The following is a 16,279-nucleotide window of genomic DNA, read 5'->3' as shown; positions in this document are numbered from 1 at the left end:
CTATTGCCAAACATTCTGGATGCGCTACTCCCTGCAAAATAGAGTTGAGTGTACTGAACCTCCAGGATATAGACTGCCGTTGACTTGTCTTCAGTTTTATTCTACGGCCAATAAAATTGGGACATTTACCTGGCACCCCAGAAAGTGTTTCTACCACCCACAAGGCTCCCTCACCTCCTCCCTTCTGCCCGAGCTCCGTCGGCCAGCACCACCTGCTCCCAGCTCCACGTCTGCATCGTCTTTGTCCTCCTAAGCTGCCTTCCCTTTCGATTTTCTTTCTTTTTTTTTTTTTGTTACTGGAGGAGAGTCTGCAAGTAGTGCTGTGTCTCAAAAAAGCACCTCATTACAGTGCTGGGTATGCATAACAGTTCTACAAGTTTCCCTCTGTCCTTTTTATATCTTTAATTACACTTTAATTCAGGAATCCATTATGTATCGTAATCAAACATCATCTTGCCTTGTGCGTCTACTCCTGTTTCTTATCTAGACTTCTAAGACGACTGGTGTATTTTTACCTGTTGTAACTGCATCCTCTCTGGTTTTCCTGGAAGAAGAGAGAGATCTCAGGGCCTTGGAGCCGGCCAGCAGAGTGAGTTGCCCAGTTAACCACAGTGATTCTCTGACAAGAGAGAAGATGGACAGACACACCTAGATTCTGATCCTCTCTTAGCTGGTAAGACGCTGATCTCCCGAAACAAAGTCTATTCGTCTCGTGAATATTAAGAGGTATTTTGAAGTTGTTATGAGGACGACAGACATGAGAAAGGATAAGAGCCCAACAGACCTGCTGTCCAGTCGCTCAATTGTGTCCGACTCTCTGCGACCCCATGGACTGCAGCACACCAGGCTTCCCTGTCCATCACCAACTCCCGGAGTTTACTCAAATTCATGTCCATGGAGTCAGGATGAGACTCTGTCACCCACCTTCTCCTCCTGCCCTCAGTCTTTCCCAGCATCATATATGTATGTGTGTTTGTTTGTGCACAGTAATTCAGGAATCCATTATGTACCACAGTAAAACATCTTGCCTTGTATGTCTATGAAAATGAAAGTGAAGTCGCTCAGTCATGTCCAACTCTCTGCAACCCCATGCTACATAGCTCACCAGGCTTCTCTGTCCATGGGATGCTCCAGGCAAGAACACTGGAGTGGGTGGCCATTTCCTTCTCCAGGGGATCTTCCCAACCCAGGGACTGAACCGTTTGAGCCACCAGGGAATCCCTTGAATGTCTATACGTATTTCAAATCTAGATTACTAAAATGACTGCTATTTTTACCTGTTTAACTCCATCCTCTCTAGAATTATATATAAATGTATATATACACACACAGACACATACATGGATGGACACCCTACTTGATACAAGTATAAAGAACATTTCAAAGAGAAAAGGGAACATCATCTTTTTCTTACATGGAAACTTTCTTACCAAAGTTAGAGACGAGAAAAGTACATTTTCCTCCTAAAAGAAAAAAATTCTTGACTTTCTCAAGTGGAGATTCCATGTTATCGTTTATTTCCTCCTGTGATATCTTGGGTGTGGGTTGTGGTTAAGTCACTCAGTCGTGTCCAACTCTTTGTGACCCCATGGACTGCAGCCCGCCAGGCTCCTCTGTCCATGGGATTCTCCAGGCAAGGATACTGGAGTGGGTTGCCATGCCTTCCTCCAAGGGATCTTCCTGACCCAGGGATCGAACCCGGGTCTCCTGCTTTGCAGGCCTATTCTTTACTGTCTGAACCACCAGGAAAAGCCCCATTATTCCAACACCAGCTGCTAAAACAGAGGCAAAGCCGGCACTTATATTTACTCAACACTGTTTTGAAGCTGAGCGTCCACCGCTACCAATAATGTCTTTTCCTATAACACGCCAGAATGAATCAATGGAGTTGTTGTGGTCATTTGTCAAACTCTCAGATCTAAATAATGATATTACATAATATGGTCCAGACAGCGTGCTAACAGGAAATAAACGTGGAGCTTTATAATGTTTTAAAATTGTACGAATAGTTTTGACAGGAACTAATTTTTTGAAAGCGAGAAGACTAGAGATACAGAGAGAGAAGGGGCTGCCTTACCAAGCCCCACATAAAATAATGAAATCATTGATTAAATGAGAAAATTCAATGATGCCTAAAGGAAGTCATTATCTAGGAGTCTTCCTGCCAACTTGAGACGTGCGCTTCATTTGATTAGTACTGCAAACTACAAGAAAATAAGACGGTACAAAAATGAAGCTGTTACCCTTGCATTTCAGTCCAACCATGACACGGGTGTGAGCAGGCAGTGACAACAGGGAGAACAGAGAACAGTTCCCATGAAGCTCTAGAACCTCCAGCTTGAAAAACTGGAATCACACTACATTTTACAAAATGCACCAGGCTTCCCAGGAGGCGCCAGTGGTAAAGATCCCGCCTGCCAATGTGGGAGATGTAAGAGACGGGGCTTCCATCCCTGGGTAGGGAAGATCCCCTGGAGGAGAACGTGGCAACCCACTCCACTGTTCTTGCCTGGAGAATCCCATGGACAGAGGAGCCTGGCGGGTTGCAGTCCATAGGGTCATGGAGAGTTGGACACAACTGAGCGACTAAATAACCCACAAGGATCAGAGTCCGGCTTCGGTGAGGACCAGAGTCAGGCTTTATTGAGTCCACAGGCTATAGTGTAGACCAGGGCCGTCTTTACTGGGGAACATAGCAGGTTTTATTCAGGACCTGTCAGGCGTTAGAAAAGATCAGAGTTAAACAGTACTGAAGACAAGGTCAGACGAGGGGATAAGAGTTCGGATGTATGATGGACCAATATCTGGCTATACGAGATAGCCAGATATTGACTGGCTATTCGAGATAGCCAGATATATGACCAACCTAGATAGCATATTGAAAAGCAGAGACATTACTTTGCCAACAAAGGTCCATCTAGTCAAGGCTATGGTTTTTCCAGTGGTCATGTATGGATGTGAGAGTTGGACTGTGAAGAAAGCTGAGCACCGAAGAATGGATGCTTTTGAACTGTGGTGTTGGAGAAGACTCTTAAGAGTCCCTTGGACTGCAAGGAGATCCAACCAGTCATTCTGAAGGAGATCAGCCCTGGGTGTTCTTTGGAAGGAATGATGCTAAAGCTGAAACTCCAGTACTTTGGCCACCTCATGCAAAGAGTTGACTCATTGGAAAAGATTCTGATGCTGGGAAGGATTGGGGGCAGGAGGAGAAGGCAACGACAGAGGATGAGATGGCTGGATGGCATCACCGACTCGATGGACGTGAATTTCAGTGAACTCCAGGAGATGGTGATGGACAGGGAGGCCTGGCGTGCTGTGATTCATGGGGTTGCAAAGAGTCAGACACGACTGAGCAACTGAACTGAACTGAACTGAATGTCAGACGTTAGGAGGTGCTGCAAACAATTTCATTAGGACAAGAATGAGGCTTTCATGGATGTGAGACTTGGACTATAAAGAAAGCTGAGTGTCAAAGAATGGATGCTTTTGAACTGTGGTGTTGGAGAAGACTCTTGAGAGTCCCTTGGACTGCAAGGAGATCCAACCAGTCCATCCTAAAGGAGATCAGTCCTGAATATTCATTTGAAGGACTGATGCTGAAGCTGAAGCTCCAGTACTTTGGCCACCTGATGTGAAAAGCCAACTCATTGGAAAAGATCCTGATGCTGGGAAAGGTTGAAGGCAGGAGGAGAAGGGGACAACAGAGGATGGGCTGGTTGGATGGCATCACCGACTTGATGGACATGAGTTTGAGTAAACTATGGGAGTTGGCAATGGACAGGGAGGCCTGGCGTGCTGCAGTCCATGAGGTTGCAAAGAGTCAGACACGACTGAGCAACTGAACTGAACTGAGGCTTTAGTGAGGACTGGAGTAAGTTTTATGAAGACCAGTTGAGGCTGTAATGAGTACCACAGGCTGTATTGCGAAAGTACTGGAGTATAGACTAACAGTCGGGCTTTCGTGAGAATAAGAGCAATGCTTTAGCGAGGACCAGACTGAGGGTTTCGTGAGGACCAGAGTAGACTTTGTGGGGACCAGATTCAGGACTTATTACGGATGAGAGTCGACCTTCAGTTGGACCAGAGTCAGGCTACAGAGAAGTCCAGAGTCAGGTATTCGCAACGACCAGATGGAAGCTGTTAGTGAGGACCAGAGCTGGTCTTCAGTGATGAATCGAGTCAGGACTTAGTGAGGGCCACAGTCAGGCATGAGTGTGGACCACAGTCAGAGGGGAATTCTGCGCGGAGAGAAGTTTTAGTGAGGAGGAGAATCAGGCTTGAGTCACGGCACAAAGGGTACCGTGTAGATCGGAGTCAGGCCTTGTTGAGGACCGGTGTCAGGCCTGACTGAGGACCTCAGGAGGCTTGGTGAGGACCAGAGTCAGGCCTTATGGAGGAACAGTCAGGCTTTACCCAATCCAGTACTCAATACAGCCTCATCTGGATACTACTAAAACTCGAATGTTGTCCTCAGTAAGGTCTGGCTGTGGTACTCAGTAAGGACTGACTCTCATCCTCAGTAAGGCCTGACCCTGGTCCTCAGTAAGGACTGACCCTGGTCCTCAGTAAGGACTTACTCTGGTCCTCGGTAAGGCCTGACCCTGGTCCTCGTAAGCCCTGACCCCGGTCCTCTAAGGCCTGACTCTGGTCCTCAGTAAAGACTGACGCTGGTCCTCAATGCACATGGAGCATTCTTCAGTACAGATCACATATTTGGCCACAAATGAAGCCTTGGTAAATTTTAAAAATATTGATACCACTTGAAGCACATTTTGTGTCCACAGTGCTTTAAGATTAGATAGCTATTACAGGGGAAAAAACTATAAAAACAGAGACACACGGAGGCTGAATAATAATAATAATAATAACAGTAATGCTTGAATAACCAAGGGGCCACAAGGAAAATAGAGAGGAAGAGTAAAAATACCTGGAAGCGAATGACAAAACACAAACACTGAAAACCTGTGAGATTCATCAAGGCAGTACCAAGAGGGAAGTTTATATTTTTTTATCTTTGTTAAAATCTTTTTTAAAATTCATAGAGTGAGTGTTCCAAGTCTTTACCCAATTCATCTGCACAAACAGAAGTTTAAAGAAAGTCTCTTAGATGGAAGTAAGCTTGATTTGCTGAAACATTTGATACTGAAATATGTCAAGGACAAAATTTGAAAGCACTCATCAATTAAGGTAAAATGTCAATGGAGGTATCACAGTCATGCATATGTATGAGGTGAATGACAATGCATCCGAATATATTTGAAATGTACTTACAAAGTGTATTTTGAAATGCAAAGATCCTGTTTGCCTTCCTCAGTCTTTGACAGAATGAGTCCACAGAAATAAATGAAAATGTAGAGAATATGTACACAGTGATCAATAATCTTTGTTAATAGATAAAAATTAACTTGTCAGCCTTTGAAGCAGAAAATATAGTTTCTATTTTTACAAGTATATGTGCGTAGATTCATCAAAAGGTGATAAAGAATGTTATAGTCATTTTTTTCAACTCATTTTTTGAAAAGAAATAATTCTGAAAATATTCTTTGATCTGAACACACATACACTTTGATGACAATATAGTAATGACAAGTCTACCATCATCACACTGAGCAGGATCAAACCAAATCCCCCCCAAAACAGGAATTGAAATACCCTTAGAAGTCTTCCACGGAAAATACTTGAGTGGGGTGGTAGGGACGCCTTTCAGGGTGGGTAAGAGATGTGTTTCTTGTTACACACCAAAGTTATAGGCTGAGAATTTGAATTCCAGGCTGCCTGACTGTCACCTCCAATTCCATCACTTTCTCTGCTGTCGAACCGAGAATAAGCCAACAGAGAAGGTGATTAAGGCAGCAGATACTATGAGGCTAATTCACATACATGTAGGTGGCTTGGAAAAAAATCCCATGGACGGAGGAGCAGTAGGCTACAGTCCATGGGGTTGCAAAGAGTCGGACACGACTGAGCGACTTCACTTGGGTGGATGGTATCCGTACATACACGCATAGGAAACAGGGACCTGCCTGGTGGTGTAGTGGTGAAGACTTCACCTTCCAATGCAGGGGGCATGGCCTCTGTCTCTGGTTGAGGACCTAAGATCCCGCATGCCACTTGGACACACACACACAAACACACACACACACACACACACAATAGGAAAGATCTTTGCACACAGCGATCAAATGTCACACAACCACTCTCTAATAAATTGCTGGTCACTCCCTGTTCCTACATGTGCAGTGTACTCTGTGTACTAGAAAGATGCTATATATAATTTTTTTTAATTTCATAAAAACGAAAGAGAAATCTGAATGATTGTAAGCCCGGGAAATCCATCTTTGAATCGATCAGGAAAACAGACAGGGCTCTGCAAATCTTGACAAGAAGGCCTCAAAAAAGGCAGAAAGGAGCACCAACAAAATTAGGCATGAGAAAGTGACCTACCTGGGCAGACCCAGAGATCAGATTCAAAGATTTACAAGGCAATATGATATACACACCCCTACGGATAAATCGCAAAATTTTAGCAAAGTGGAAAATATCCTTGAAAATATAAATGACCAAAATTAACTGAAGAATTCTAGAGGAAGTGGGAAATCTGCAAATAAAAAAAAAGGGGGAAATGAACCCAAAAGGTGGTGGGGAGGGGATGATGGTCAAGGCCCCGGGGTCACATAGATTTACTGATGAGGCTTTGAGTTCCTTCAAGTTCAAACAGCAAATAAAATCAGTCCCCTGACGACATGTAATAGACACACACACAGATTCCACTATATTGTCAGAGGTTTGCTTATCTCTGATGGGAAAATCCGATGAATACAGAAGAGAAAGCAGAGTGCAAAGCACTATATTCAACTCTGAAAAAAAAAAAAAACATCATTTTATATGTTCAGAAAACTAAAGAGCAGAACAGCTACAAATGGAGCTGGTCGCCTGGGAAGGGGAGACAGAAGGCAAAGGAGCAAGTGGAACCCCACCCCACCCTGTCTTCAGTTCTCGTGCAGCAGAATGGCCCATTGAAAGCCAGGGTCATTCCCCTCCATGGGCTTTCCCCGAGCTCATTCACTCGCCTACTAGATACCCAGAATCCTCCGTCATCACAACTGGTTTCATGCAACGGCCTTCCGGGGGCCTGGAGAGCACACGGATGCTGGGATCTCACCATCAAAACATTCTCACGGGGAATAACCTAGAGTGTGGTCTGGGCGGTTGAATTGGGTATGCAAATCTGAGAACAGCTGGCTGAGAACTCACCCAGACACGGTGAGGAAGTGCAGATTCTGGTGTGTTGACTGCCTGGGAGGCTGTGTGCTAGCATGCTAAGTTGCTCAGTCGTGTCCGACTCTTTGCGACCCCAGGGACTGTAGCCCACCAGGCTCCTCTGTCCATGGGATTCTCCAGGCAAGGATACTGGAGTGGGTTGCCATGCCCTCCTTCAGGGGATCTTCCCGACCCAGGGACAGAACCTGTGTCTCATTGGCAGGCGGGTTCTTTACCACTAGCTTCCCTGGTGGCTCAGATGGTAAAGCATCTGCCTGCAATGCGGGAGACCCAGGTTCGATCCCTGGGCCAGGGAGATCTCCTGGAGAAGGATATGGCAACCCACTCCAGGACGCTTGCCTGGAAAATTCCATGGACGGAGGAGCCTGGCGGGCTACAGTCCCTGGGATCGCAGAGGCGGACACGACTGAGCAATTTCAGTTTCTTTTCACCTGGGAAACCAGAGAGGATGGTGACAGGTAAATAACTCCCAGTTCCTACTGACTCTGCTGGTCTGCAGAACACATTTCCGAATGGCAGGGACTTGGAGATCCTACCTTGTCCTCTCTCCTGTGGGGTCCCGTAGCGACATTCCTTTTCCCCAGCCTGGGTCTCAGTTCACGACAGTCATACCTCAGTGGAAAACCCATGCTCTCAGTACAAAGATTCCACAAGCTTCGCCTGGCAATCTCCCCACTTATCAATACCAGTCTTCAAACGTACACATCCACCCTTCCGTCTTGTAGCCACACACCACCCAAAGAAGTCCCCAGAGTGGACTTCTTTGCCACCCCCACAATTATCCCCTTGTCTCAATCATTATCCATAGCCATGGTGAACTAAACTCCTCCAGGCAGGAGTAGACTATATCTCCTTAAAAAGAATGAAGGAATGCCATCTGTAGCAACATGGGTGAACCTGGAGATTGTCCTACTGAGTGAAGTCAGTCAGATACAGAAAGAGAAGTATCATATGCCATGCTTTACATTTGGAATCGAAAAAGAAATGATGATACAAATGAACAAACTTACAAAACAGACATTCCCAGACTTGGGAGAATGATCTTATGGTGGTGACGGGGAAGGATGGGAGGAAGGGATAGTATTGGGAAGGAAACTCTGCTCAATACTCTGTAAATAACCTTAGGAGGGAAGTTACCAGGGGGGAAGGATGGTGGGGAGGGATAGTTAGGAAGTTTGGGATGGACATGGACACACTGCTGTATTTAACATGGAGAACCCACAAGGACCTGCTGTCCAGCACAGGGAACTCCGCTCAATACTCTGTAATAACCTTATGGTCACCAGGGGGAACGATGCGGGAAGGGATAGTCATGGAGTCTGGGATGGACATGGACACACTGCTGTATTTAACATGGAGAACCCACAAGGACCTGCTGTCCAGCACAGGGAACTCTGCTCAATACTCTGTAATAACCTTATGGTCACCAGGGGTAAGGATGCGGGAAGGGATAGTCATGGAGTCTGCGATGGACATGGACACACTGCTGTATTTAACATGGAGAACCCACAAGGACCTGCTGGACAGCACAGGGCACTCTGCTTAATGTTAGGAGCCAGCCTGGATGGGATGGGAGTTTGGGGGGAGGATGGATACTTGTCTATGTATGGCTGAGTCCCTGTGCTGTTCACCTGAATCCAATAGAGCATTGTTAATTGGCTATACCCCAGTACAAAATGAAAAAGTTTAAAAGAAAATTAAATGGACGTGTGCTACGTGTCTCCCAGCATAACCCACTGTCAAGGAGGGAAAACATAAATGTTTATTTCCGTCTTCCCTTTCAGGGACTGCCCCCAAAGCTGCCTCCTGGCATTAAAACACCTCAGGAAAGATAAGATTCACTTTCTCATCTTTCAGTTCTTCTTTTCCATTTTCCTCTTAAAGCAGGATTTTTTTTTCACATCTCTGTAGTGACAATGGCCTTTTCTAGGTCCCCATTGACCCGTGATGCTGTTGGCAATGCGAAACTCAGTCTGCAGTCAACCAAACCTTAACACACACACACACACACACACACACACACGGAAAAAAAGTCCTTGCTTCTCTTGCATTCTTCTTAATCTTTCTTCATATTACTCAGTGTCACCTGTACTCACACCAAGACTCAGCACCTACCTGGACGTGCCAGTCACCCATCCGAGGCAGGGACGTGGCCTGCTGGCTCGGAAAGCTCTTCCCCAGAAGGCCACGTGGCTGCCTCTTCACCACCTTCCCAGTTGTTTGAAACGCGACCTCCTCCGAGGCCCAAGGATAGGCAGCAACGCTTTCCACCAAGTATGTCCCAGTCTTTTGAATTTAAGAAAACCATAAGAGGTGTTAGAGACATCAAGAACATCTTTTTAAATGGAGAGACATTTTGCGACATGTTCAGAAAAGTTACAGCCGCTATGGAGAAAAGTATGGAGTTTCCTTAAAAACTAAAAAAAAAAATAGAGTGATCATATAACCCAGAAATCCCACTACTGGGCAGATAGCCAGAGAAAGTCTTAATTCCAAGAGAGACAGGCATCCCTATGCTCACTGCAGCACTACTTACAAAAGCTAAGACATCAAAACAATCTAAACATGCATTGAAAGATGAATGGAATAAGAAGCTTTATCCATTTATACATTTATATACACACATATATAATATACATATATATGTATATACACATATACTTATATGCACACATGTATATACATATATTGGAGAAGGAAATGGCAATCCACTCCAGCACTCTTGCCTGGAAAGTCCCATGGACAGAAGAGCCTGATAAGCTACAGTCCATGGGGTCAGAAAGAGTCGGACATGACTGAGCGACTTCACTTCACTTCACTTCTTCATATACATATACACACACACAAAGGAATATTACTCAGCCATGAAAAAGGAGCGACATTGGGTCATCCGTAGAGACATAGATGTACCTTAAGAGTGTTATATAGAAGAGAAGTAAGTCCGAAAAAGAAAAACAAATACTGTATCCAAATGTATGTATTATTAAGTGGAATCTAGAAAAACAGTACAGATGATCTTCCATGCCGAGCATACATAGAGACACAGAGAAGAGATCAAAGGTCTGGGCACCAAGGGAGAAAGGGAAGGAGAGTGGGATGAACTGGGAGACTGGCACAGACACATATACAATATTGATGCTATGGATGAAACGGATAACTAATCAGAACCGGCTGTATAGCACAGAGAACTTTGCACAGTGCTCTGAGGTGACCTAACTGGGAAGGAAATCCGAAAAAGGGAGGAATATATGTATATGTGTGGCTGACTCACTTAGCTGGATAGCAGAAACTCACACAGCATTGAAAAGCAGCTATATACTCCAGTGAAAAAATTTTTTAAAAGATGAAATCTGTTGGAGTGATGCTTCTCAAACTACTGGTTCACCGCCCTTTGCTGGATGCACAGTGGTGAATGCAGTTAGTTACCTGTGCATTAGTTCCCCTAAGGCCGGGTAGTTATCTGTCCATTATTTGTCCCCTAAGGTCAGTTAGACACCCGTCCCCTTTGTACAGGGCTTCCCTGGTGGCTCAGTGGTAAAGGACCCACCTGCCGATGCAGGAGACGCGAGTTCGATCCCTGGGTCGGGAAGATCCCCTGGAGGAGGGCATGGCAAGCCACTGCAGTATTCTTGCCTGGAGTGTTCCCTGGACACAGGAGCCCAGCGGGCTACAGTCCAAAGGAACGCAAAGAGTCGGACACAGCTGAGCAACTAAACACAAGCCCATGAGTGTATACAAATAAGTGGAGACTCAGTTTCCCTGGTCAGTGCGTTCAAGATGTGAATGAAAGAGAAGAAAGACAGAGTGTTTAACGGTTCAGCTCCAACTGCTAAGATGAGACAAGCATGGAACTCCACATAAACAAGCATACTTTTATCGCCACTCAACGCTCCCTTCCATCCATTAAAAAAAAACAGACAAATGTCACAATAACTCATACCAACTGGAAGAAGTTTGCACGTAACTTCCCCGTAACATTCAGCAACGATTCCTATCAGTGATATTCCATCTCTGTAATGAATAATTATACCGCGGAGGCAGAGCAGCAGCAAAGCATGAGTGAGGTCTCAGGAAAGGTATTCCCGGAAGTTCAGTCTCAGGGAGCACGCACATCTTGGGGTATTTTGTTTGATTTCCATTACAGAAACAATTTCATTCTGTGCATAGACACAATTACTTCGACTGTGACCACCATCTTGTTACAAGGGCATTATGTTTTAGCAGCAAATTGCATCTTTTGGGTATTGATTAAGGAGCTAATTTATTTCTGTTTGTAAAAACAGTCTTTGATGAATGGTTTGTTTGTGTCTTTGTAGCTTTTTTTTTTTTTTTAATGTTTTCTTTCTGGACACTGCCTGGATAGAATTACAGGTACAAGAAGAATCACGACCCCTCTCTCCTTACACTATGTGGAGGCTGGTCATTTGGCCACTAACCTACTTATCGGATACCGACTTACTCTGTATTCACTGACTGTGCTTCTGCTAAGAGCCTGATACTGTGCTCCGCTGAACTTGGGAATACAAAGATGATGAAAGGTGCTGCTGTTTTGCAACCCCACGGACCGTAGCCCGCCAGGCTCCTCTGTCCGTGGGATTTCCCAGGCAAGACTACTGGAATGGGCTTCATCTTCCTGAATCAGGAATCAAACCCCCATCTCCTGCATGGCAGGTGGATTGTTTATACCACTGAGCTACCCGGGAAGCCCTTATGATGAAGCCTGTTATTGGCTGGACAACAGCCTCTTGCATAGAATCAAACCTGTGTTTTCAGCAACATGTGAATCCCCGTGTCATCCTGAAGCACTGGGCTGGCTCCCCGCTGTTGCTGCTTCTGCTGCTGCTAAGTCGCTTCAGTTGTGTCCGACTCTGTGCGACCCCATAGACAGCATCTCACCAGGCTCCCCCGTCCCTGGGATTCTCCAGGCAAGAACACTGGAGTGGGTTGCCATTTCCTTCTCCAATGCGTGAAAGTGAAAAGTGAAAGTGAAGTCGCTCAGTCATGTCCGACTCTTAGCGACCCCATGGACTGCAGCCCACCAGGCTCCTCCATCCATGGGATTTTCCAGGCAAGAGTACTGGAGTGGGGTGCCATTGCCTTCTCCGGTTCCTGCCTAGACATGCTATATACCTTCCACTCCAATATTTTTCTTCACAGTAACTCTTAGAATCCCTTTCACTTCTCTGCCATCTTGGTATTCCTATATCTTTACCCTCCATTGTTTCTCTTTTGGTCAGGCACAGTCTTCAGGACATTCTTCAGAAAAGAGGTACATTTTTGAGATTTTCAGTATCTGCAAATATTAATATTTCACATTCATAATTGAGTAATAATTTTGGTCAGTATTGCACTGTATGTGAGGCCTAATTTGCCCGTAGGTTTTCTTTTTTTTAATTATTTAAACTTATTTCTTAACCTGTGCTGGCTCTTAGTCGCGGCATGTGGACTGTTAGAACAATGTGGAATCTAGTTCCTTGACCAGGGATGGAACTCGGGACCCCTGCACTGGGAAGGAGGAGTCTTAGCCACTGGGCTACCAGGGAAGTCCCCTCACACAGTTTTTGAAGGTGATGCTGTATTGACTTGCAATCTCAAGCATTTCTGTTGCAAAATTCCAATATGATTATTGGTTATTTTTATTGTCAACGTGGCATTTCTTGACCTTGAAGTTGTGAATTAGGCTAAGTCGTTCATTCAAAACGCTGAGTTGTCCAGTTCTTTCCCCACCAGCTTCCAGTGCCCCCACTGCTGACAGCCAGTATTCTTTTCTCAAGAAACTGACCAAGCCACAGGGAAAGAGCCTGAGATTCTGTGCATGCTAGTACCCCAGGGAAAGTGCATGGTCTCTACTGAGTGATCCTATTGTAAAGTCCACTGGTTGCTGTGGTTCAGTTGCTCAGTCGTGTCCAGTTCTTTGCAACCCCATGGACTGCAGCACACCAGGCTTCCCTGTCCTTCACTATCTCCAAGAGTTTGCTCAAACTCATGTCCATCGAGTCAGTGATGCCATCCAACCATCTCATCCTCTGTCGTCCCCTTCTCCTCCCACCTTCAGTCTTTCCCAGCATCAGGGTCTTTTCCATTGAGTTAGCTCTTCGTATCAACTGGCCAAAGTATTGGAGTTTCAGCTTCAGCATCAGTCCTTCCAATGAACATTGACTGATTTCCTTTAGGATGGACTCGTTGGATCTCCTTGCTGTCGAAGGGACTCTCAAGAGTCTTCTCCAGCACCGACAAGAGCTACCAGCTGACATTTTACTGTGTCACTCTCCAAATGAATTGGACAGTTCAGAATTACCAGTTAGCCCAAGTTTTAACATGATGAATAAACCAAAGCAAACAAAAAGGAGATAAAAAAGGAACTCTGAGGAAAGGGAAATGTACTCTCATGTCTCTACTATTTCTTCGATCTTCTGAACTTGGGTGCTTTGTACATTAATTTTTAGTCACTTAAAAAAAAAATATGACAGAACTAAGTGAACATTAGGGATTCCCCTGTGGCGCTAGTGAGTAAAAACTCACCTGCCAATACACGAGGTGTAAGAGACTCAGGTTCCATCCCTGAGTCAGCAAGATCCCCTGCAAGAGGAAATACAAGACACTGCAGCATTCTTGCCTGCAGAATCCCATGGACGGAGGAGCCTGGCAGGCTACAGTCCACGGGGTTGCAAAGAGTCAGATACGACTTAGCACCTGACAACAGCAACAAATGGATGTCTCAGTAAGGAATAGGTGTTCTCTAAAAGAAAAAATGGGATGTACTTGAGGATGTATCCTATTTCCTTATCTTCACTGTCAAAAGTGCTAGAAATACCTGTAACGCCTTCAAATGTCTTCATGTCAGCACCCGGTGATGAAATCATTTGTTTCTATCTCTCTGTGTATCTAGATCTATCTCTTTCTCGATTCGTGAGTTGTGGCATGTAGACAGTTGATTGAAGTGTATGGGATCTAGTTCCCTGACCAGGGATCGAACTCCAGGCCCCCTGCATTGGGACCACAGAGTCTTAGCCACCGGACAACCAGAAGACTTTCAGTTTCTCGTTCTTTTTCTAAGCCTTCCAAGCCATTTCACTCTTTAATAGTTAGTTACACTTTCTTTTCAGTTCTTCCCCTGTACCTAGAGAATGGATTCGCGAAACCGTCCACACATGCTTTAGGTTATTATACTTACATAGCATTTGTGTTTGGCCCAACCAGATGAAACCCACTACTGGAGTTTCAGGCATGGGGAAACAGTCTTCTCGCAAATGGGACCTCTTCCTGCAGTCAGACTGAATACGGGGCCAATGAATCACCAGACTTCTGACCTAGGAAAAGCTGTATAAATCAATGGTACCCTGTAAATAATATATGAGACTGGAGGCTCAATAAGTCTCACGGTGAGCTCTGGGAAGAGAAGAGCCCTGGGTCAGGCAGAGTGGAGATTAATGAGGTTGTGTATATTTCCTGCTCTGTGGGTAAATAACTCAATATTTGCCAAGGAAGCCATCGATGGGAAACGGTAGACCCTGCATTGATGTGCCGGGTGTTCTGAGACCACAGTCAATAGAAATTAATTAAGTGCTACAATATCTATGATTAAATACGTCTCTAGGGAGAACTAGAAAAGTCACGAGAAAAGGAAATGGAAGAAAGAGGAAGCAAATTCTAAGAAGCAGTGGCAGAAACAATGATAGACGAAGTTGTAAATGGTAGCTGAGAACAACAAAAAAACTAAGCTGTACGCACAGCCCATCCGAGGCATGGGAAGGAGAGCCCTGGGTCCCTTCAGATTTTTCACATTCATATGTCATCCGGTCAACATTTGTTGCGGCTTCTTTCTATGACCAGTGACACTTGAGTCTTCAAGTCAGGGAGTGAATTTGTTAGAGAGAAGTCCAAGGCTGATAGGATGGGAGTCTTGGAAGAGGGGAGCAGTGATTATCCAGTGAGAGTTATGGAGGCGTGGGCAGAGGCTGGTGAGGAGGGGTGAAGCTGTTCCTGTCTGGGGTTGCCAAGAGCATGGGAGAAAGAGATTCTTATAAAGATATTGCATGATGAGTGTCTGAGCAGAAGTCTATGTGGATTTGCTCAGAGGCCCCAATGTCAGCTTACAGGCACGAGCCAAGTGTGGAGGATGCCACGTCCATCTGGGCTGAACCAGGAACTTGAGAAGGGTGAGATGGAAGTGTGTCATAAAAAAATGAAAGAGGTTCCTCTCTTGGGGAAGATGATGCTTCATTAAGATAGGAAACAGGCATGAGACATGTGACAAGGCAGAAAGTAGGAAGGAGTGAATAAAGATGTGAGCAAAGACATCTAGACAAAGAGATGACCTTGTTCAAAGGTCTCACACTTCGGGGCAGGGGTTCCCGACTTAAAGGATCTAGCGTCTGATGGTCTGTGGTGGGGCTGATGTCATAATAATAAAATAAAGTGAACAACAAATATGGTGTGCTCCAGTCATCCGGAAACCATCCCACCCTACTCCCGGCCCCTGGGAAAATGGTCTTCCATGAAAGTGGTCCCTGGAGTCAAAAAGGCTGGGGACTGCTGCTCTAGGATGAAGACTGATTTTAACTGAATATGACCCGTGGGCTCTCCAGAAACTAGACCCTGCCGGGCTTTCAGCATCTTTGAGCATCATCTCTCATCACCCACCCACCCGGCCAGTCTGAGCTTCAGCCACACAGCCCTTCCTGACCCTGGCTCCACATCCACCAATAGGAGCTCAGTAGTTACTTGGTGATGGCCAGAGGGGGCAGGGCTTCAGCGGAATCCCCCCACCCCCACCCTGTGGCCCAGGAAGGTTGTCAATCATTACTGCTACTTTGAAAGGCAATTTGCATTACAGTGTGGCAGAAAGTGAGGAAGAACTAGATGAAAGTGAAAGAGTGAAAAAGTTGGCTTAAAGCTCAACATTCAGAAAATGAAGATCATGGCGTCCGGTCCCATCACTTCATGGCAAACCGATGGGTAAATAGTGGAAACAGTGTCAGACTTTATTTTGGGGGGG

The 16,279-nt window shown here is 45.4% G+C and overlaps 1 protein-coding gene and 1 non-coding gene across 2 annotated transcripts in view; both read left to right on the top strand.

Moving 5' to 3' along the window:
- PNPLA4 (patatin like phospholipase domain containing 4) overlaps positions 1–6,604 on the top strand; it is a 116,803-nt gene extending 110,199 nt beyond the window's left edge. The window contains exon 8 of the transcript XR_011463179.1: positions 488–6,604. The gene's annotated coding sequence lies outside the window, so the exon portion shown is untranslated. The remainder of the gene's footprint in view (positions 1–487) is intronic.
- A 900-nt stretch (positions 6,605–7,504) lies between these two features.
- TRNAC-GCA (transfer RNA cysteine (anticodon GCA)) lies at positions 7,505–7,577 on the top strand. Its single transcript has one exon. It is a non-coding gene; the product is annotated as a tRNA-Cys (tRNA).
- The last annotated feature ends 8,702 nt before the right edge of the window (positions 7,578–16,279 follow it).

The sequence above is a fragment of the Bos mutus genome, chromosome X, assembly GCF_027580195.1.
Source record: "Bos mutus isolate GX-2022 chromosome X, NWIPB_WYAK_1.1, whole genome shotgun sequence".
Classification (NCBI taxonomy): domain Eukaryota; kingdom Metazoa; phylum Chordata; class Mammalia; order Artiodactyla; family Bovidae; genus Bos; species Bos mutus.
Note: the sequence above shows the minus strand (reverse complement) of the source record. Positions and strands in the feature narration are given on the sequence as shown.